The 21,741-nt window shown below is 45.2% G+C and overlaps 1 protein-coding gene and 1 long non-coding RNA gene across 2 annotated transcripts in view; one reads left to right on the top strand and one right to left on the bottom strand.

The window, feature by feature from the left end:
- Positions 1 to 10,282, bottom strand: part of 2810032G03Rik (RIKEN cDNA 2810032G03 gene) — a 40,413-nt gene extending 30,131 nt beyond the window's left edge. The window contains exon 1 of the long non-coding RNA NR_015579.2: positions 9,474 to 10,282. This is a non-coding gene — a long non-coding RNA (RIKEN cDNA 2810032G03 gene). The remainder of the gene's footprint in view (positions 1 to 9,473) is intronic.
- A 37-nt stretch (positions 10,283 to 10,319) lies between these two features.
- Klhl29 (kelch-like 29) overlaps positions 10,320 to 21,741 on the top strand; it is a 298,218-nt gene continuing 286,796 nt past the window's right edge. The window contains exon 1 of the mRNA NM_001164493.1: positions 10,320 to 10,900. The gene's annotated coding sequence lies outside the window, so the exon portion shown is untranslated. The remainder of the gene's footprint in view (positions 10,901 to 21,741) is intronic.

The raw sequence follows: 21,741 nt of genomic DNA, 5'->3' as shown, positions 1-21,741 counted from the left end.
ACCTTCTACATGAGCCATTATGATCTCAACAAAAGGCCTTCCAAGACTGGTCATTACACATTAATAATTTTATTAAAATAACCCCTGACTTCTTTTTTATTGGTTATTTTATTTACATTTCAAATGTTATCCCCCTTCCCAGTTTCCCCTCCACAAACCCCCTAGCCCATCCACCCTTCCCACTGCTTACTCCTGCTTTCTTGAGTTATCTTCATTTTCAAGTTTAACGTTCCCTAGTTTTTTGAAGATCTTCAAAATCCTGAAATTTTGAGATCCAAGAAGTATATCCTACCATGCTTGTTCTTCAACTGAATGGATACAATCGAATTTAAAATAACTGTTGAAATGGCCAGCATCCAAGATGCTCTCTCTGAACTCTGACTCTTCTCTCTGTCTCTCTGTCTCTCTGTGTCTCTGTCTCTCTCTGTGTCTCTGTCTCTCTCTGTGTCTCTCTCTCTCTCAGACACACACACACACTCACACTTGATTCTACACCTTGAAGTAGCCATGTAAAGGCATACTCATCGTAGGGCCTAATGCCTACAGCCTTATGAATGAACTTAGAAATGAATGAATCCTTTGACTCAATCCAGCCTTAAGAGTTCAGAATCTCTGGGCAAGTATTGTAGTCCAGAGTGTAAAGCTGATGTCCTGATTTTCATCCCTGGAACCCACATAGTAGGAGAGAAATGACCTTCCTCTAACTTCTAGAAATGTGTCATGGCATGTGCATGCTCACTAGCACACAAAATGCATGTACACAAATTCATACACAAAATAAATGTTTAAAGAAAAGAATTGGGAATCCCTACAAATCATCTTGAGGGCTGGATATCTCAGTGTTCTTAAATTCTGTGAGGCCCATGACTGGGCACAGTACAGTACAGTACAGTACAGTACAGAGTTCTTCCTGGATTTCAGAAATACTGATTTTACAACTCCAGCTTATACTTAACTACAACTTTATGAGCATCTCTAAGTCCCAAACTATCCATCTATCCTCTGGGACTCCTGGTACTGTGGAAGACAATGAATATTTGCTATTTTAGGGATGTTGCATGATTTCTAATAGGATTGAGCCTCTTATATACATTATCACATTAGTTTCCAAACCTTAGGTCATACTTCAGTAGCATCAGAGATACAACCATCATCCAAGAGCACCCAGAGGTTACCTGGGGCAAAGTACAGTCCAACTTCCATGTATGGGTTTGAGATGTGTGCCTACACGGAACCAACCACATCCTCCACCTGTTGAACGGCTCAGATTCCTGGTAATGGCGGGCTCTGGTCCTCCTCTCTGTGTGTCTGCACTGAGAATTTTATATTCAGGATTCATTGATTTCCACACGCTTTGACGTAAGGATTAAGAGAAAACAACATTTAAAGAGGAAGAAATAAAAAGGAGTTTTGAACAATGTCTGTGCTAAATGAATGCCTGTTGTTATTGGCATTTCCATCATTGGTACATCACTATTTTACATTCTTTCACCTCAACTCACAGGTCTGCTGCCTTTGAACAACGCACACACATGTACCACTGCATGCCACTATTCCTAATAAAAGCAGTCTTGATCATAGTTATCAGATGCTATCTGCCACCATTTTGAGATCTTAAGTTCTGTTGAATTGAATTTATCCTGTAGGTTGTTGTACAAGATCCCAGAACTAAACCGTATTCAATTTTTGAGACTTATGCTCTAATCCCATCTATTTTTGTGTTTAAATTCTAATTGTTTTTGTAAAACTTTTATATCATCCAGAACTCTCAAGATAATCTTGAAATTGTCTAAAATTATACCAACATGATTGAGGGCTTTGATGCCACTGAGAAGATATGTGTGGCTGTCTAGGAAGATGCACAGCCATCTACAGGAAATACATCTCATTCGTCCTGTTCCCTGAATCCGCACCAAGACAATCTGTAAAGGATCAGGGTCTTTTCGTGAAAGCCCTCTGGTAAATATCGTTCAAAGCTTTGAGAGCCATGGAGAATGTGAAGGTATGGGGTTGTGATAGCATGACACTTTCTTTCCAGAATGTAGAGCTGAAACCTTTTTATCTCAAGAATACTCCATCCTTCCAATGACAATAGTATCATGTTTAAGTAGTTTCCACTCAGAGCATTTTATGCCATTATAAAAAATGTGCCTTCCTTTATATAATCAGATGATGTGGCATATGTGCTCTTGTCTCCCACTACAGCCTAATTGTGGTGGTTTTTACACTTTGACCTGACGCTTTGTCCCCATCTCTTCCTTTTAGGCACCATCTACTCTGCTTCCGTCTTGAAGACCTCCCTTCACTGTGTGTCTTAACCTATGAGTTGTTTCAGACCTCTTAGAAGTCGGTAAGTGGTAAGTCTTAAATAAATAAAAATAATGTGTTTCTGAGCAGTTGTACGTGAGAGGGATTTTCAGTAAAATGACCACTAATGGAGCATCCAAGAGAAAAGCTCCCTTCCCTTGGTAAGGGAAGCCCATGTACTCTTTGGGCATGCAGGCAAGCAGAGTTTATGCTCTATCATTTAGAATTTTCATTTCATGTTTCTTATAGCAAGGTACTCTTAGACCAGATGGTGGCTTGTTTCACAGATTTGGGGCTATTTTAAGACACTTGGTAGGATGCAGTGGACACTCAATGGTCTTTTTGTGAGGCTAAATAAGTTATTTCTCCTCTTGCTTGTCACCCTTGCTCCCCCAGTGAAGCAGCTGCGCAACATTGATGATGCTTATCCTTCCACTGGCCATGGACTCAGGACTTCTTCCTCCCAGGTTCCTCTGTACAGAAAATGCACGGTCCAGCTTGAGAAATTCTGACAGAGATCAATATGAAGATGAAGTGAGAAATTACATATTCCAAAAGATCCCAAGCAGCTGAAGCCATTGGGTAGATGCTTGGCACTGCAAAAACAGTTGTATCTCAAAATTCCATTGACTGCTAGGCATTTCATTCTCAACCTTTCCATTTGTAGGGAAAATAAAGGATCAGTTTCCTAGAGGAAGGACTGCCTGTTGCTTATGTATCCCACAGGATACCTCTGCTTTAGGGGTACAGAAAACAGTAACTCCTTAGACAAAGCCTTGGCCTAGGCCCAACTGCTAAGTGACAGATAGAAATGAGATTTGTTGCCTAAAGCTGGACACTATGTGCCTGTTAATCTTCCAAAGCACATAGGGACCGTGGCACATAGTCAGACTGCCTGAATCCTAAAGGAGGCCAGGGAACATGGCGATAAAGCAGTGGTTTTCAACCCGCAGGCTGCAATCCCTTAGGGGTCAAAACTCTCTTGGGACTCCAATGACCCTTTCACATGGGGTTGCATAACAGATACTAACATGGGGATTCATGACAGTAGCACACTTACAGTTATGAAGTTACAGTTATTATTATTATTATTATTTTATGTGAGGGGGTCACCATGACATGAGGAACTATATTAAAGGGTTGCAGCACTAGGAAGGCTGAGAGCCACAGTTTTACTTATTGAGTAGAAAGAATGAAGAGACTCCAGGAGCTGGGGGATGGGAAAGAGTGGTGTGAACTCTATCTTCTGAACATAAACATTTCACCAACTCCCAACAGCCAACGTTACCTGCATGAGACCAGCTCAAGGCTGAGGCACTCCAGAGCAGATGGGGGGGTGGACTCGATCTGCCCTGTGCTTCCCAGAGCCACTATTGGCAACTGATGGCTGCTGGGAGTGCCTGAGTCATTTTCTTCTGTGCTGTAGCCACTGCTTAGTTACCCATGCTCCAGTAAATAACCTCCCACTGTGTAGACAACCCTAATTAAACCCAGTGGGCCACCAAAATAAAAACAAACAAACAAAAATGTCATGCAAAACAGAGAGAGACTTGGGAAGAAAGAGTTAAGCAGGAAAGGGAAGGGAAGGGAACAGGGGAACGAAGGATAAAAATGAACAAATTGTATTATGCAGAGTTATTAAATTGTCAAAAGGTAATAAATAAATGGATAAATAAATAAATAAATAAATAAGACAAGAAACAATCTGGGACCCTGTTCTAGATAGGAAGCCACTGCCCTGCCTCTGGTCTAATTCAAGGCTTCAAAATGACCAGTCATGACAGGATCCCAGCCTTCAGCCCTGCCAAAAACCCAGAGGGAGTTGACAAACAGTGGCATCAATGGACTGGGGAACACAGCAGGGGCCAGGCAAGCTCATTGCCTCTTTATTCTTAAAAACAGCTCAGAAATGTCAGAAGCCATTGGGGGCTCAATCCTCTCTCTAAAAAGTCTCCTGAATTTTATCCTTACTGTGAAGGCTTCAGTGTGTAAAAGTATCCTGTAAAATGCAATTAAATTTCCTTTTCCACATCCTACCAATCATTCAGGTTTTATTTTTATACTCTCTCATAAACATTGGACTCTTCTTAAACATTGAAAAGTAAAGTTGAAGTTTGATCATTATAAATAATTCATCAACCAATAACTGGGTTCTGAGCTGCATCCCTCAACGTCCCTCCTCCCACTGTGGATGTAGCAAGGCATCAATGAGGAGTGTTCTCAGAAGCACACAGATTGTGTCTCCTGCCAATTTGGGAGTCAGAGCCACCCAGGAAAATTGTTAGTGGCTCTGTTTAATTAGCACTCCTGCCACCTGCAAACAAGTGGTACTAAAAAAGGTGCTGAATTCTTGCCATTGAGAATCCAGAAAAAAAAAAAAAAAAGACAGCATCAGTTCCATTCTGAGCCTTAGAATCTAATACTTCGCTGACTTAGGCAACCAAGGAGTTATACGTTCATTTTCACCCACCCCCATACACAAAATTACTTTTAACAATGAGTTATGCTTCAGAAACTGTCTCCAGAATAAGACCCTTAATCCAATGCTCCTACCATCTCTGATCTGCTAAATCTCCCCCTTCCAAGACGTCATCCTGACCAGCTTTGCTCTTGGGGAGAGCACCTACTGTGTGTCCAGCACTCCAACCAACACCACTGATCAGAAAGGAAGTAAGTCACGGTTGCTAAATTGTTCTCGGGCTACCTTACTGTGCAATGCATCACCAAGGCACATGCCAGCCAGTTAAGCTGACCCTGAGTGGCATCAGGTGGTTTGATTGCAATCATTCTCACCCTGCTTATCCATGACCCCCTTGGAGACTCTCTCCCACAACTTAACACTAACTTATATTTCTTGCAAAAAAAAAAAATGCTGTTATTCTAACCCTCAGAATGAACATGTTGAAAATGTTACTTAGTTGCCTTAATCCCTTGGGTGAATAAGCAGGGTGAGAATGACTCAGGGTCTCCAGCTTAACTGGTTGGCATGTGCCTTGGTGATGCATTGCACAGTAAGGTAGCCCGAGAACAATTTAGCAACCGTGACTTACTTCCTTTCCGATCAGTGGTGTTGGTTGGAGTGCTGGACACACAGTAGGTGCTAAACAAATCTTTATAGATTGATTTAGCTACTGGAAGAACAGTTGGTTAAGTAGGATTTATTAATGCTTTTGATGCTAAGCAGGGGTCATTTTAGTAGAGCACTATATTAGAAAAACAAGTTTGTGATGGAAATGCACACTCCAGCTAGCACAGAGGCTGGCAGCTGCTCTGTTTACATCCACCGTGATGCACGAGACAGATGTCCTGCCACACCTGAGGGTCCTGATGAGGCTTCCACCCTCCCAAGCAACCCATGAGCTCACCCATCAAAGAGACACTGCCCCTAGTCTACATGAGTGTTCCGTATTCTAAAACAGTTTCTAGTTCTGGGTTCAGAACTGACTGAATAAAGGCAAAACTCAGCATCCACAGAGTCCACTGCAAGGGGAAGATGCCCAGCTAATGGCAAAAGAAACTACATTGGTATTTTCAGTGGAGTGAAAGGAAACAAACAAACAAAACAAACCACCACCACCACCCCTACCACCACCACCACCACCACCATCACCACCACCACCACCACCACCACCACCACCACCACAACAACAACAACAACAACACAATAACAGCTTTGGAAGTAAGCAGGCTAAAATTCCACTTTTGTTACCTGCTTGCTGGGTGACTGCAGGAACTCATCTTACCCGCCCTGGACTTAGCCAGTTGATCATATTAATTCCATAGGTTGCCATGACCAACAAGGTAGCATTAGTAAGAGACAGCAGTCGCCTTGGCATGCAGTAGCCACCAAGTAAGTGTTTATGCTGCTGAGGTTGTTGCTCTACATACAAATAAAAAGAAAGGTCCATCCTGCCACCGAAGGTATATGTATCTCCCTGATCATCCTGATAGTGGCTTCCTATAGATAAGAGCAGGGGATTTCCAGAACAAAGCCCTGACCTGCTTGGCTGCACAAAGAATGGCATACACTCCAAGTAGGAAAGGAAATGTTTTAGAGGGTTTCAATGTACTTTCCTGAGGATTATGGGTCCACTCTTTCCTATCCCACCCACTTGATGAGTATGTATTAATCCTGACACTAGAATCCAGCTTATGACTCAGCACAGGAAGGGCTCACTACGGGAACACACACCACAGAGCCAACCGAGAAATCCTCAAGGATGACCAGAGAGGTCCCTGTGCAAAACCGTGTAGAGAAATCCGTGGCAAATGTGGAGTTTGTCTCAGGGACCACAGAACAGGGGAGTGAATGACCCAGAAGAGATCTACACAGAAGTGACATTTATGATGGCAGGTAAGAGGTCTCTCACACCGCATGGAAGCAAGCCCCTGAATGCATTGGGAGTGCTGGAATGAACTACAGCGATCCAGATGAAATGGAGTCATGAGCAGACCAGGCTGGTCTCCTCTGCTTTCTATTGAAGTGATAAACACCATAAGCAAAAGAAGCCCTCGGAGGAAAGGATTTATTTCATCTTAGAGCTAACAACCCTCCACCAGGAAGGGAAACCAGAGCAAGATCTCAAGGCAGGAGCATAGAGGCAGAGACTGAAAAGACCCTACAGGAATGCAGCTTACTGGCTTCTCCCAGTGGCTTGCTCAAAACCCGGGGCCACCTGCCCAGGGATAGCACTACTCACAATGGACTGAGTTCTCCAACATTAATCAAGAAAATCCACCACAGACTCGCCTGGAGGCCAATCTGACGGAGGGATTTTCTCAGTTGAGGGTCTCCTTCTTCCAAAATGACTCTAGCTTGTGTCAAATTGAAAAAAAAAAAAAAAAACCAAAAAACAAAAAACAGCACAATTGATCTCTTGTCAGTCTGAAACACAAACACACCACCATTAAACCAATAACCTTTTCCTTCTGATTTATTCCAAGATCTCCTGCTAATATCACAATGTAAAACTCAGTATGACCATTTTTTTTTAATTTCCAACATTTTAAAAGTCCAAGCTCTCCATAAAAGTCCAATGTCTCTTTTGAAACCCACCACCTCTCAATTGTGGGTTTCTAGAAAATAATAGTTAAAAAAAAAAAAAAAACCTTAAATACTTTGTTACTACAAGAAGCAAGACCAGGGCATTGTCACAATCAAAGCAAAACCAAACCAAACTGCAACACTGTAAATAACGCAGTTCATCCTGCAGTCACAATCGTGTGAGCTTCAAATGACTTGGGTAGACCCACGTCTCCAGCTCTGCCACCCACAGCACATGTATGTAGCCTTTCTCCTAGGCTTAAGCCAGTCTATTCCACATGTGCCACTGTCCTTGGTAGTTATCCCATGACCCTGGGCTCTCCACTGTGACTGAGGCTGCACATTCACCAATAGCCTCTCCTGGACTCTCTAAAGGCTCTGACCCCAACACATGCCACAAGAAGTAAGCTTTCCTACTGATCATCCAGGCGGAAGTATTTTCTCAATCAAGGTTCCCTCTTAACAAGTGACTCTAGCTTGTGTCAAGTCAACAGTAACAACTGAAAAAACTAACCAGCCCAAGGGCAGACCTTTGTATAAACAGTAAGCCTCACTGCAAATAGTAGCTAGACATAATTCCACAAAAGATGTGGCTTCTTAAAATCCTATTTGTATACAGGCTCAGATGAAAAGAGGGTAAGGTAAGAAAAATGTGGACATACCCTCTTAAAATCCTATTTGTATACAGGCTCAGATGAAAAGAGGGTAGGGTAAGAAAAATGTAGACATACCCTCTGGGATTCTAATCCATTCAGCTCATCTCTTCCCCCCTGACATTTTGACCCTATTGCTATAAAAAAAAAAAAAAAAAAAAAAAAAAAAAAAAAAAAAAAAAAAAAGCCTTCCTCTGGGATGGGATTCCAGTCTGCTTCTCTTCTCCAACAATGCTTAGCAAGTCAACTGAGAGAATTTTTCTATCCTCACGTAAAGGAAGCCAAGAAAGGATTCCTGGAGTTCACTGCCCCTTCATTCACTTGAGGATCATTCAAAACAATTGGTCAGAAGCTATACATAGCCAAATTGCCAGGTTTTAACCTATTCAAACCTTGGCCATGTCCTATATTGCCTACAACGATCGTACAGGAAGCTGTTCAGAATGTAGCTAGCTGGTGGACTCCTTGTTCACCGCTGGTGAGCACACACAGATCCTCACAGAGGATGGCTTCCCATGGAGCTGGCGTGCCTGTAGCTTCGTTTTGCTTCTCTTTGCATCGAATTGCCTGAGATATTGCTTAGGTGTCTATTTTAAACCCCAATCCATCCCTGCCTCGCTTCCCTGCTCTCTATTCTCTTCTGGTACCTCGTTCACCATCTTGCCAACTTAGTATTCAAACCACACCTATATTTCACCTTCAGGTGTAGTTTGAGGACCTCTGGGGGCTGTTTTCCCCCAAACTGCCACCCTATCTCCCTCTGAGGAGCCTCTGTCACTGCCTTAATGTCACTGCCCTGGCTGTCCTGTCTTGGGGGTAGATTCCTTTGGGATGCAAACACTGTGCGTCCCTAACCCACCTTTCAAGCTTTTGAACACTAAAACTTCATCTGATTCTCCCCCCCCCCCAAATGCAGTTACTCTAACACCAACGGCCCATCTCCCCGCTGTCTTCTTCCCTCTTCACTGACAGTTCTCCTGCTACCCTCAGCAGATTATTATTATTTATTATTTATCAGCCATGACACTGTACTGTGCTTCCTACAAGATATTAAAGGATACACAACCCCTGCACTGAGTTTACAGCCAAAACAGCAGAGCTGTGGGTCTGACAATCACAGGAGGCCCCTGAGAGAAAAAAGTTCTCCCTCCTCCCTGGCAAAGACATGAGTGGAGCCTAGTAAAGCCTTCCCAGGACAGCCAGCCCAGATCAGCCTTAAAAAACAGCTATGTCCCTCCCCTATTACCCACCCACCCCCGCCCCCAGTTTGAAATAGGCCTCAGTATTTGTGTGGATGGGGTGGGGGAGGTATGGGTGAAGAGAAATGAAGAAGGAACCCACCGACTATAAACTTCAGACTTTAACCTTCAGACTTGCCTGAAAGATGGAGGGGAACTGAGCCACAGGCTTTCCCTCTGAATCTCAAAACAGGTGAGGGGTTCTGTGGGTCTGGGAATAAGAAAACTGACCTGCAGAGTTAGCAACCCAAGGAAGACAGGCACAGAAAAGAAGTGTGCTGGAGAGATGAAAAAGCTCACACCCACACCGGTAGCCACAGGTCTCCAGCCAAAGTTTCCTCTTAGTGTTCCAGTTAGGGTCTGCGTAGACAGCATGAAGAGAGGAAGACTCGGTCAGTGTGGATCTTGGGAGGGTTGGCTGCAGCTGGAGTGTCAAAGCAGGCCTGTGTGATCTGAGCAACCCAGGGAGGTCTGTGAAAACAGGAAAGTTCGCATATGCTCAGAAGTCAGGGCAGATGCAAGAAGACAGGACTGGCATGGCTCGCGGTGGTCTTTCAGAGATATGGACGTTCCCTACTCCTTCTCCAGGCTGGAGTGTCATAGGGAGGGCGGAAGCTGAAAGACGATTGGACTTTTCTTTCTCAAACTTTTCCACCAGTTTCCTCAGGTGTTGAGAGCAGCAGGGAAGCTCCCTTCAGTCCGTTTCCTTGAAGCCCGGGCTCTCTCGGAACCCGGAGGCCATGGCCCAGCAGCCCGGCCATGCGTCGTGAGTCTACCGGCGCGGCCACGGAGCCGGGCGAGCCGGGTATCTTTGCAGGGGGCGGGGGTGGCGGACCAACCACGGACACACCCGCTGGCATTGAGCCTGGGGCCCGGCGCGCGGCTGCAGGGGATCCCTGGGGCCCCGGGAGCCAAGCGCTGAGCCGGGCCGGGGGCGCCCCGCCTCCCCCACCCTCCGCCCCCGCCTACTCGGGCGTCTGTGATTGGCTCCGCCCGTCCCTGGCTGCGCGCCGAAGCCCGCCTCCCTCGCAGCTAAAGCAGACGGTACCCGGAGAGGAGCGAGCCAGAAGGGAGCATGGTCCCCGCGCCGCGGCCGCGCCAATCCCCGCGCCGCCGCCGCCGTCGCCGCTGTCCCTGCCACCGCCGATCTAGCAGCAGCTCTAACCCCGGCTCCGGCTACCCAGCGCACGTCCGCAGCCCAGGTCATTGGCGAGCCTAAGCTCAGCCCCCTCCCGGAGCCCGAGCCCGGAGCCCGGCGCCCGGAGCCAGCCCCAGCCCCGCGGCCGCCGCGGCTGCGGGGAGAGGGCGGGGGCGATGCTGCCGGAGCCGCCGCCGCTGCCGCCGCCTCGATGAGAGCCGCGCCGCACCGCGCATAGCCGCGCAGGCTGACAGGCAGAAAGACTGACTTCCCTCTCCCGGGCATCCTCCCTGGGCTGCCGGGAGGCGGCGGCGGAGGAGGAGGAGGAGGGAAAAGGGGAGAAGGCGGAGAGCAGGAACGAGAGGAGGTGGACCTGGATCCGTTTCTCCGGGCCAGGACTCGAGCGGCCCCAGCTACCGCTACCCGCCGGCGCCGTCCCCTATCCATCAACCCTCCTGCACCCATCCGCGACCCTGGGCTCTCTGCGCGTCGGGCCGGGGCTGGAGCGGCGCGGCCGCAGGTAAGAGCCGGATCAGGTTGGGGCTCTTGGGATGCCTAACGGGGCAGAGGGGAGGGAGTAAGGGTTCCCAGGGTCCTGGTAGCTTCTGGGCCAGGCAGGACTTGGGAGTGTGGCCCAGAGCCTGGAACGCTGGGCTCGGCTCTGGCAGTGGCGGCGGCTGGAGCTGGAGCCTCCCGCGTCTGAGCTCGCAAGCCTGCAGAAGCCCTTGCGCCTGCGCTGCTCCGGGGATGGAAAAAAGGGGGAAAAAAACTTCCTGCCCCCGGGTGTGTTATGCAGGGAATGCCTAGGGGAACTATCGCAGTGGTCGAAGGTGCTAGAAGCAAATACGACACCAGAGTCGGGTAGCGCTGGGCCGGGCCAAGCCGTGTGCGCCCCTCTCCTGGCCACCTCCCCCTGCGCGGCCCAGGGCCCCAGCAGTGCCGGGGGACCCAGAAAGCACTGGAAAGCTGGTCCCCAGGGCGGCCGTGTGCCCTGCGGGTTGGGGAGATGCGCGCCTGTGTGCCAAGGGAAGCTAGATGACGGGTTCTGCCACTCGCGTTCTTAGACCCAGCATTTGGGGACCGGGTTTCTTCACTGGATCCCAAGTAACTTTCGAGGTGGAAGAGCTTGAATATCATCTGAATGGAACCCACACAGACCGTGTTGTGACCTCCCCTACATTCCCTTGACACCTTGTGGTTTCCAGCGGGGGTTGGAGGTGGGAGGACAGCTTCAGGGATGCGAAGGGCGGGGAGGTGGTGGCGAGTGGAGAGGGGTTGTTTATGTGTGGGATAGTAGACCGGAGACACGTAGGTGGGAGTGTGGCCGCGCGCCCAGACTGCCACGGGCCATGCGGGCTGACCGCGGGCTCACGTCCGGGTCTTCGTGGCCTGGAGGCAGGAGGGTTATCTGTGGTCGCGCGCTGGTGCCCTCGCTGGGCAGTGTCGGCCCCAGGCCCTAGGGGAGAGAGGCGTGCTCGCTCCAGCCCAGATCTCGGAACCCGCAGCCCAGTTTCGTTCCGAGGCTGCTCCCGGGGCAGGTTCGGTGTGCGTCGCCTGGGGAAGGTGGAGACGCACTGCCTGCCTGCGGCTGTTCTCCCAGGAGCCGGCGACTGCAAAGCGCGAGTCTTGGATGCCTGGGTCCGCCTGCTGAGAAGCCCGTTCTCTCTCATCGCTGGCCTCTGGAACCGAAAGGCAGCAGCGGTCAGTTGACCGATCTCCCGCGGGTCCCCAGGGATGATGGTGGGTGAGAAGCATCCGGTCCTGGTACATGCGCGGCTCTGCGAAGCACATCGTTTCTCCCTATGGTGTTTGCGAGGCGGCGCGCCTGGGGCAAATCGTGAACGCAGATGTTTATGTAGCATTAGGCGAGACCTCTTCGCTGGAGGGACTAGACGTGGAGGATGCCTGGCTGCGGCTGCCGAGAAACTTCCACTCCTCAGTTCTGGGACATTCATGCTCCACCACTGCAGGCTCCAGCCCCTCATCAGCTAAGCGACGCTAGGATTTGGACTCCTCTTGCAGTGACAGATCTGTCCTGGTTACAGCTGTATTTATCCTCATTTCATTCTCTTTAAAGCCATTTGTCTAGTCACTACAGAGTTTCTCCCCTGCCGTGGTCTTACTGCTAACTCAGCCCGGGGAGGGCAGATTTGAGAAATTCTTTCCGTTCAGGATGAGTGATAGCACATTTAATTAGCCTACCTCACTCCTGGCTTTTTAAATTTAAATTAAGGGTGTGGGGGGAGGTGGAGAGCTAACTTTCTAATTATTTTTCACTGGGGGGGGGTGGTATTTAACAATTGTATAGATTGCTCATACTGACACTTAGAGAAAGCTTATGAGGAAGGACATAATAATTTAAGAGTTCCTTGTCATGCATGTATTTGATAGTCTGCCTGTTCCTACACGTTTGGAGCAGTGAGTCACAGTGTCTATATTCCCATATATTGTTCTGGAGTGCAATGGGTTTATCACATTGCTACAAATCAGGAAATCACTAGCATGTGTGCCCTAAAACCTTATATGAATTTAATAATGTTTAACTTGGCTTATGGGCTGATGCATTTAGCCAATTTTAATAACTTTTCTGCACAGGGATCTTACTAGTCCACAATTAAAAACATTGCCTTTGGTCCAGTCTTCCCATTTCTACCCTAGCTGTGGAAATGAGTAGATCTCCAACTTTCATTTGCAAGCAACAATCCAAACGAAATACCTAGGAGTTTTAGTGAAATAAAATATACTATGGTAGCCATGGAAACAAATAGATTAAGGCTTATTGGTTTCTACTGTATGTGGTGGGGGTAGGGTCCTAATGTTGGGTCTCTTGAGTTATGTTTCTAATGAATGGTGGTCACACTCCAAATACTCCATGTGGGAGATAAGCCGTACCAGAACTGTTTTGTGAGGGGTTGATTAGAACAAAGACTAGCGAAGATCCCGAGAGAATGACTTCTGCTCACCGTAGCTCCTCGCATCCAGAACACAAATGCATAAAGCCATTTTTGTTTTGTGTTCTTTCAAGTAGATGAGAAATGAGTCTGTATTTTTTTTAAGACTGGAAGATGTAGTTTGCTTATAAGCTCTAACTAGAGGAATCCTTAAGTCCAGCCCCTATTTTCTAGGAATAAAGATGTTAAAGTGTAGATGTTGGCGTTGATGGAGTGTGTCACAGTTACTATCCAGACCTGTCAGTCTAAGTGAGGCAAATCATTAGTCTATTCAAATCTTGCCTATTTCAATATTCATACATTTCCATGGCGATCCATTCTGGTTTTGTTTACTTAATCAACCTTATAAATCTTTGGCATCCATTTCAGTTGGACCATCTTTCCCCCTTCCATTTATCATTTGATTTGGCTTCAGCGCCTTCCTAATTGAAAGCACTCCCTCTCTCCCTTAACTAGTTCCCAAAAGTTTATGTGATTTGCAGTAACACAGAGGTAAAAGAGTTAATTCAGATAACACCATCAGAATCTCATTTGTTACGGCTGTGGGGTGTGTGTGTGTGTGTGTGTGTGTGTGTGTGTGTTTCTTTTTCCTCCCACAGGCTTACTATAAAGCCTTCTTATTTAATGGCCAGGAGATGTCAGTTTTAATCTAACAGAGTTGACTAAAGTTTTTCCTGCCTACTTTTTTTCTCCTTTTCCTCTCCCCTCCTATCCTCTCTTCCACTTCCCACCCACTTTGTGGCATAAGGATTCTTTTGTGTCTTTAGCTCTATTGGACTTGAAGAGCCATCAAAGCTGTGTATTAGAGTCAGCTTGTCCGTCTATAAGATCTTTTCTCTTCAAGTAATGGATCAAGCCAGAAGGTTCCGGAATATCAGAGGATTTTTCCAAATGTAACATATATTTCCCTGTATCACAGTGTCTCTAGGATCACAGTAACATTGTAAGTCCTCAGAACAGGCCGTTTTACTTAACTCCAAGTGATGATTTTGCTCGTCTGCTTTCAACTTTGCTTTCTAATGATGCAATCCCATGCTAATCGCAGCCCTGTAAATTTCAGAAATATCAAGGCAAGCATTTGCACGTTACTGACTTATTAGGATCAGGCAAAGTAATTGGAACACTTAAGTTCAAAGTCAGAAGGAGAAATGGAATTATAACCAACCTTATGATTCTATAATCAGCCAACTAAGCGCCTACTTGGGGGTAGGAGGGGGAAGAAACACCAGGAATAAGGAATCCAGCCTTTGAGGATTGTGGATGAAGCCAAGTTGATGTAGTTGCACTGTAAGGTGACTAGAGAAAGAAACGTCTGTATCAGATATATCCCCAACAGACCTTTCTTAGTGTCAGGTACATCTCAACAGAAATGTTTAGAAACTGGGGAAATACTTCTACTTTATACAGAAGAGTAATTTTATTGCTCAAAAATATATCTAAGATCCTCTCCTATTATTTGTAAACAATTAGGTAGTATGATCCCTGCAAAATATTTCACATGCAATGACTTTTACCCTAGGAAATGGATATAGTAATCTTGGTTAGTAAGGAGAGGTATATATTAGAATTCTTCACTAGAAGCTAGGATCAAAGCTGCTTGAGATCACAGCCATCCTGAAATCAAACTCTAAAGATCGTCCTCCATCAGCCATCCACCCGCTCGACTCCGGTCTGAGGTCAGAAAGGCAGACCCTACTGTCTTCAAGGAAATCGTCTGAAACCAGAATTGAAGCATCAAATTAGGAGGAGGCCAGTTGATCATCAGAAGCCCCAACAAAGTAGCTGGTCGCACCTTGGGTGAAAAGAGAGAGTTTTCTCCTATGAGACAGAGTAGCCTTGTGAAATACAGATGGTCCCGAGATTCCATGCTGTAGCTTCACAGATGACTCAGACACCTAAGTAGAACCCTAGAGCATGAGGACGGCAGATATCTGGGTTAGGTGAAAAGGACAGAGTTGCAGACATTAAAGGCTACCGCTGGCCCTACGGGTGTCTCGTATTATGTCTTAGCATTCGTATTATGAAGTACTGCAAACATTTAAATCACTGACCAATTTGAGATACACACATCCACATATAGAGAGAGACATGTATTTGTGTCTCTATACACACACAAATATACTCTGCCATTTAAAAAATATGGTTTAAAACAACAACAGAATTTACATCTTTACCGTTTTTATGTGAACACTGTCGTGGTATTCTTTCTTACGTTATCAAGCAATGGGTCTTGGAAACTTATTCATCTTGTGTGGAAATCTTAAATGCCAATATTTATTCTCTCCTTCTGCTAGGCAGCCACCATTCTATTTCATGTTATAATAAATTTGGCCGTTTTAGATGCCACATGTAAATGAAATAAAACATTTATCATTTTGTAATTAGCTAATTTCATTTAGCATCATACAATCATGTTTCTATCCATGCAGTCTCATATGTCAGAATTTCCTTCTCTTTGAAAACAGGTTAATATTCTATCATATATATATATGTGTGTGTGTGTATACATATATATGTATATGTATGTGTATATACATATGTATGTATATATATGTGTGTGTATATATATATGTGTGTGTGTGTACATATATATGTATGTGTGTATATACATGTGTATGTGTGTGTGTGTATATATATATATATATATATATATATACACACACACACACACATAGTTCATCTACTGGCAAGTATATGGGTCATTTCCACCTCTTGGCTACTGTGATTAATGTTGCAGTGTGTTTGATTGTGTAGATATCATTTGAAATGAGGGTTTTCAATCTTTGACAGCATATACCCGGAAACAAGATCACTGCATTCTGACACTTTAGCACTAACAAATGTAGATCTCTCATTTTAAGAACTCGGTAGGAATGTGGTCAGTTGAACAATGTCAAATATCCAATGCAGTAGGCATTGCTGACATTTGTCTTGATGTGTGCGTTCCCGAAAGCCCCTCCAGTCTCCCTTGCTTTGCTTTGGGGGCTTGGCTGAATTTTGGTGACAGTATAGAGTGGGTGGCTGCAGGGGCTTCATGTGGAAGTTGAAGTCCAGTCTCTGTGTAACACTGGGAAGAGCCTTCGTCTCACAAGGCCTCTGCTTATAAAAATGGAGGGGTACGTGGTAGCTGTCTAGGGCTAGAAGAAGGGACCCCCCCCCCATTGGTCTGGGGAAGATGGCTTCATGAAATGGTTCTCAACAGGGGTCACATCTCAGATATTTACATTACAATGAATAACATTAGCAGAATTTCAGTCATGAACTGGCAACAAAAATAATTTTATGATTTGGGGTTACACGACATGAGGAACAGTATTAAAGGGTCACAGCACTAGGAAGGTTGAGAAATGCTGACTTAGTGGGTGAGGACGCATGCTGCCGAGCCTGACAACCTGAGTGAGATCCTCGGAATCCTCGAGGTAGAAGGACAGTGCCGACTCCGGCTGCGATGTGGTACGTGCATACACAATTAATATTTTAAAAAAGGCTCACACACAGAAAAAGCAAATTAACTTAAAATATTTTTTTGCAAAATGAAGAGGGAACCCTGCTAAAACGTGTACCACACAGAGATGCCCCACAAAGCAGATCTCTGCAGCATGACAGAGAGATGACAGCAAATCCTGGAGCTGATTGAAGTGGGACCCCAAGCCCCAAGTGTGTTAGTCTTAAGTATTTTAATGATAAACCAGGGTGTGTCTATGCTACAGTCTGTGATCCTCATATGATAATATGAGTCCTGAAAAGCTTAAGACGATTTGCATCACAATTCAGTTCAAAATACCCTTTATGGATTTGATGTATGAACTTTTAATTCCATTTTTAGTATCATAATTTTAGCTTTGTCGTGGATTTCAGAGGTCAGCTAATCTACCTATTATTCAATCAGCAAACTTTTCTCAAGCCCCAATAATAAAATAATAATAGCTTCTGGTTATGGCTGCCCACCATATTTTAGTACTTTACATATATTATCTCTAATCCTCATATCAACACCATGAAGTAGGTATTATCCATACTTTACAAATGATAATGAAACTTGGAGGTGATCAACTGGCCTATACTCACAATCCCAGACATCTCATACTGCCAAGTTTGAACACAGAACACTCAGCTACTAATTCGTGTGTGTGTGTGTGTGTGTGTGTGTGTGTGTGTGTGTGTGTGCATGAGCTACCAAGCTGGCTTACCTGGCACTGAGGATGAAACCGAGGGCTTCCTGCAAACCAGATAAACACTACCAATTTCATGCATTTCTGCTGCCTTTCCTATGTGGGGAGATACTTCATTGTCTATGCAATTAACTTACTTTTTCCCCCCTTTGACACAATGTCTCACTATGTAACTTAGACTAGCACAGAACTAGCTACGAAGACCAGGCTGGCCTTGAACTCATAGAGCTGCTCCTCCCATCTTCATTTCATGAGTACTGGAATTAAAGGCATTGGCTACCATGCCTTACTCTTGCTAATTAATATTTTATGTAAAATAATAACATTAGAAGGAATGTGAGTTTAAGACTTATGTGGTCTTGCCAACATTCATTGTCAGGCTTCTTTTTTAGATCAGTCTACCGGCTTCCATTTCCTCCTGGAAGACTAATGAGAACTTTCATATGCTTGAATGGAACCTGTTTCCATCGTGAGTGTCTGCAGAAAAGAAATAGCTACAAAGAAAAATAAATAAAGAGCTAAGGATATACTTAGACCTACAAGGCTAACTGGACTTTTTTTTTTTTTTTTTTTTTTTTGCATGTCAGGATCGTCTAGCACAGTATCTGGCATTAAACTCATTCTATGAAAATGTTCTTCTCTGTGCATTTCCACCCAGAGAAGGTATCAGGTGATAAACATCAAAGCCTACATTTCAGATTTTCTTTTCACTCAGTGACTGTGTAGTTATACGTTCGGAGTTTGTCATTGTGTGGAATTTTAGATGCTATATTTGGGCCTATATCTATTAAATATGCTTGTTGATGAATTCTAAGTAATCTAAATGGAATCTTGGAGGATTTATGACTTGAGACTTTGAAGACTAATTTTCTCTTGGTACTGCATCATTGCAGTGATAACTGGATCTATGTGGGACTTTGGAGAGCCCACACAGAGGAATCTTGTCTTTTATATTGTGCTCACTTACGAAGTGTCTTCCCTGTGCAGACTTTACAACTGGTGATGTTTCAAAACCAGTATTGTTTTTAAAGAAAATTAAAACCACTACAAGTTACAGAGACAGCCGCGGAAGACAGGTAGCAGTACATTTGCCATCGGCGTCTGTCCTGCTTTTTACTCTTTGCATTGTCTTCTGTGAGATGGCAACGGGTGTGAACAGAGCCTCCAGCACACAGCGCAGAACTGTCTCTGCTCCCTCTTTTTTAAGGCTTCCAACTCGGGAGCATGCAGGCTCACTGGAAAGGGGCATCCCAGCCCCGAGGTCAAGCCTGTGAGGAAGCCAGAACATAGGCAGTGCTGAGCAAGGGTGGCCACTGCAAGGAGCTGGCCATCTCTGGGCTGGCAGGCTACCTCTGTATGCCTTTCCAGTCACCATGCCACCTGTGTGTTCCTGCCTTTTCTGCTATAGGGCAGTGGTTCTTCCTTCTTAAAGCTGCAACTCTTTAATACCCCCAACCATGAAATTGTTTTTGTTGCTACTTCATAGCTATAATTTTGCTACTGTTATGAATTGTAATGTAAAGACCCCTGATCATCCAACCTCCAAAGGGGTCGAGACCCACAGGTTGAGAACCTCTGTTTTAGAAGCTCAGGGGCTCCTTGATCCCTAAGGCATCCGAGTTTGAAAAGAAGACTAATGAGATCACACAGCAGGGTGCCGTGGATGTTTTCTGAAAACCAAATGCTAGTCACAGGCTTTGGGTGAATCAAAGACTTCACAGCTTCCTTATTGGTCATTTAGTAACATTGAATTCAGGAATCATAAAGCTTGGCGTCGAGAAAAATGATACAATGTTACCTTTCTCTTTCACTTTCTGTGTTCACTTCTAGCCCGGAGACTCTGGCTTCTGAATCACAATGGCTATTAAACCACTGAGGGAATCTTACTGGTACACGTTTGGTATCTTGAAGGTAGATGCAATTCCTGTTTGCAGAGAGGGACCAAGGAATGAATCCTCTTGTCCTGTGGTACCTCACCCTGTTGCTCACCGGTGGTGTGGTTGATGCTATTCCCACTTGGTGTGTGAATTAGAAAGGCAGACATGTGCCCAAGGTCAGATCAAGTATGAAAGCTAGGTATGAGGCATCCAGGCCTGCAGTCTATACTACTGCTTGCCTATAAAGGAGATGGCCAGTATACCGCCTATACGGACTACAAATGGCCTATTGTACAACAAAAATTCTCCCATGTTTAACCACATTGCTTGCTAATTGCCAAAGGTGACATTATAATAAGTTGAGGTTCAGTTAATTTTCTCTCCAAGTGTGACATAAACTCAAAGAATCAGAGACCTACTATGTAATGTCAAATACCTTCACACATACATTTATTACCATTATTTTTAAAATTGAGAAAGCGTTTGAGTATGAGGTACATCTGAGGCTTAGGCCCCCCCCTGGTGCCTATTCTTTGAAGCCAGAGGCCCCTGGAGTCCTCACTTGAATATATGAAAAATGATGATTTTAGATTAATAAATTCTTATTTGCAAAGAACTTAGTAACAACATATACCAAATATTGGAAATAAGATGTTTCTGGATCGATAGAGTTTGTGGTCCTGAAAGGACAAAGGAGTGCCTTTGTCATTAGATTTAGGTTTGGCCTGGCACGGCTTGATATTTATTGGTCAGCTACACTGTAGAATCTCTGGTCTACTTGGAAAATGGGAGATGTTCTAAGGAGGAGATTTGGCTCATGAATGCAGTGTTGCTCTGACCCCTGAGGTCCATTCTTGTATCGTGCAAATACATGGACCTGAGTTCAGATTGTAGTACTCACAGCAAAGGCTGGGTCTTGCCGTATGTTCCTCAGTGCTGGAGAAGGACAGGAGGTTTCTTCAGCTTCTGGCTGCCACTCTAGCTAAAGATGATGCGCTCCAGGATCATCGAGAGACCCTGTCTCCATACAGAAGACAGAAATGGGTAAAGGATGATACCTACGTGCCCCCAACCCTGATACACACAGTGAGCACATGAAACTCAGTGCACATAGAAACACTGCACACATGCACACACAAAAAATTAAAGAGACCAGGAAGATGGTTCATTGATTAAGAGTACTAGCTGTTTTTCCAGACAACACAGGTTTGATTCGAAGCATCTGCATATCTCACAAGTGTCTCTAACTCCAGTCCCAGGGCATAGAGTGCCTTCTTCTGGCCTCTGAGGGCACCTGACATATACAAGGTACACGGGTACCTAGTCAGAAAAATGCCTATACACATAAAATAAATACACTTTGTAAATAAATATTAAATAAATATTAAAAATTTAAAAATCCCCCATATCTGATTATCACTGATAGAGATAGAAAGCAATGTAGAAACCTAAATAGAGTTGTTTGGTTAAAGCACGGGCAAGATTTTTAGAACACTTGGACCATGGAGTCCCTTATTATTGAAGTCAGGTTTTCCACCACTGGGGGTAACAACAGGTGGGCTGACTTCTGCCTAGTCCACCAGTGCCCAATTTAGCAGGGGCAGCTGCCTCCTGTCCTCTGCCTAGCACATGGTCACCATTCCTGGTAACTACAAGGAGCCCGTGTGCTGTCTTCCTACGCATGCTCAGTGGTCTCTCTGGTGTGATCTGGAGGCTCCTAGCTCAGGCACCTTGTACTGTACCCACCCACCTCCATACTGGAGCCATTTTGTTAAAATGCCTTGTCTTGAACTCTTGCATAAAGGCGGATTATTTTGTCATTGTTTTTGCTTGTCAGGGTGATAGAAAGGACTTACTTAGTCTGATCTTACTCAGAGAGCCTGAATCAATTTTCTGAGCAAAACTCAAGGGCCATGGAGTTTGGGAGATACAAGGGCCACATTTAGAAACTGGGCTCGTTAGACCAGGAGGCCTCGTGCAGCGGCAGAGCTAGCCCGTCCTTTTAGTGAAGAGCTTTCTGTGAGTGGAATGCTATAATCTATTTGGTTCATGCTGTTCCAACCAGCTTTAATCATCAAAACTGGAAAAATATTCCAACTGCGAAAGGAGCAAAGCTCTTGCCGAAGCCTCGATGTGCCACAGGGACACGCCAGAGCCTCTCAATCCACCCGTCCACGCAGCATGCTGTCAAAAAGGAGTGAGTGTGTGGATCACTTCGTGCCGTGTGAGGCAGCTGGCTTTTTCCACAGTGAAATGGCACAAAGACTTAACAGTTCCTCTTCCCCCAAAGGAGAAAAATGGTTTTCCTGGAAACCATGTTTGAAGAAGTCACGTTTCGCTCTATATCGTCTTCATCTCTCT

Source organism: Mus musculus, chromosome 12, assembly GCF_000001635.26.
Source record: "Mus musculus strain C57BL/6J chromosome 12, GRCm38.p6 C57BL/6J".
NCBI classification, from domain to species: Eukaryota; Metazoa; Chordata; class Mammalia; order Rodentia; family Muridae; genus Mus; species Mus musculus.
Note: the sequence above shows the minus strand (reverse complement) of the source record. Positions and strands in the feature narration are given on the sequence as shown.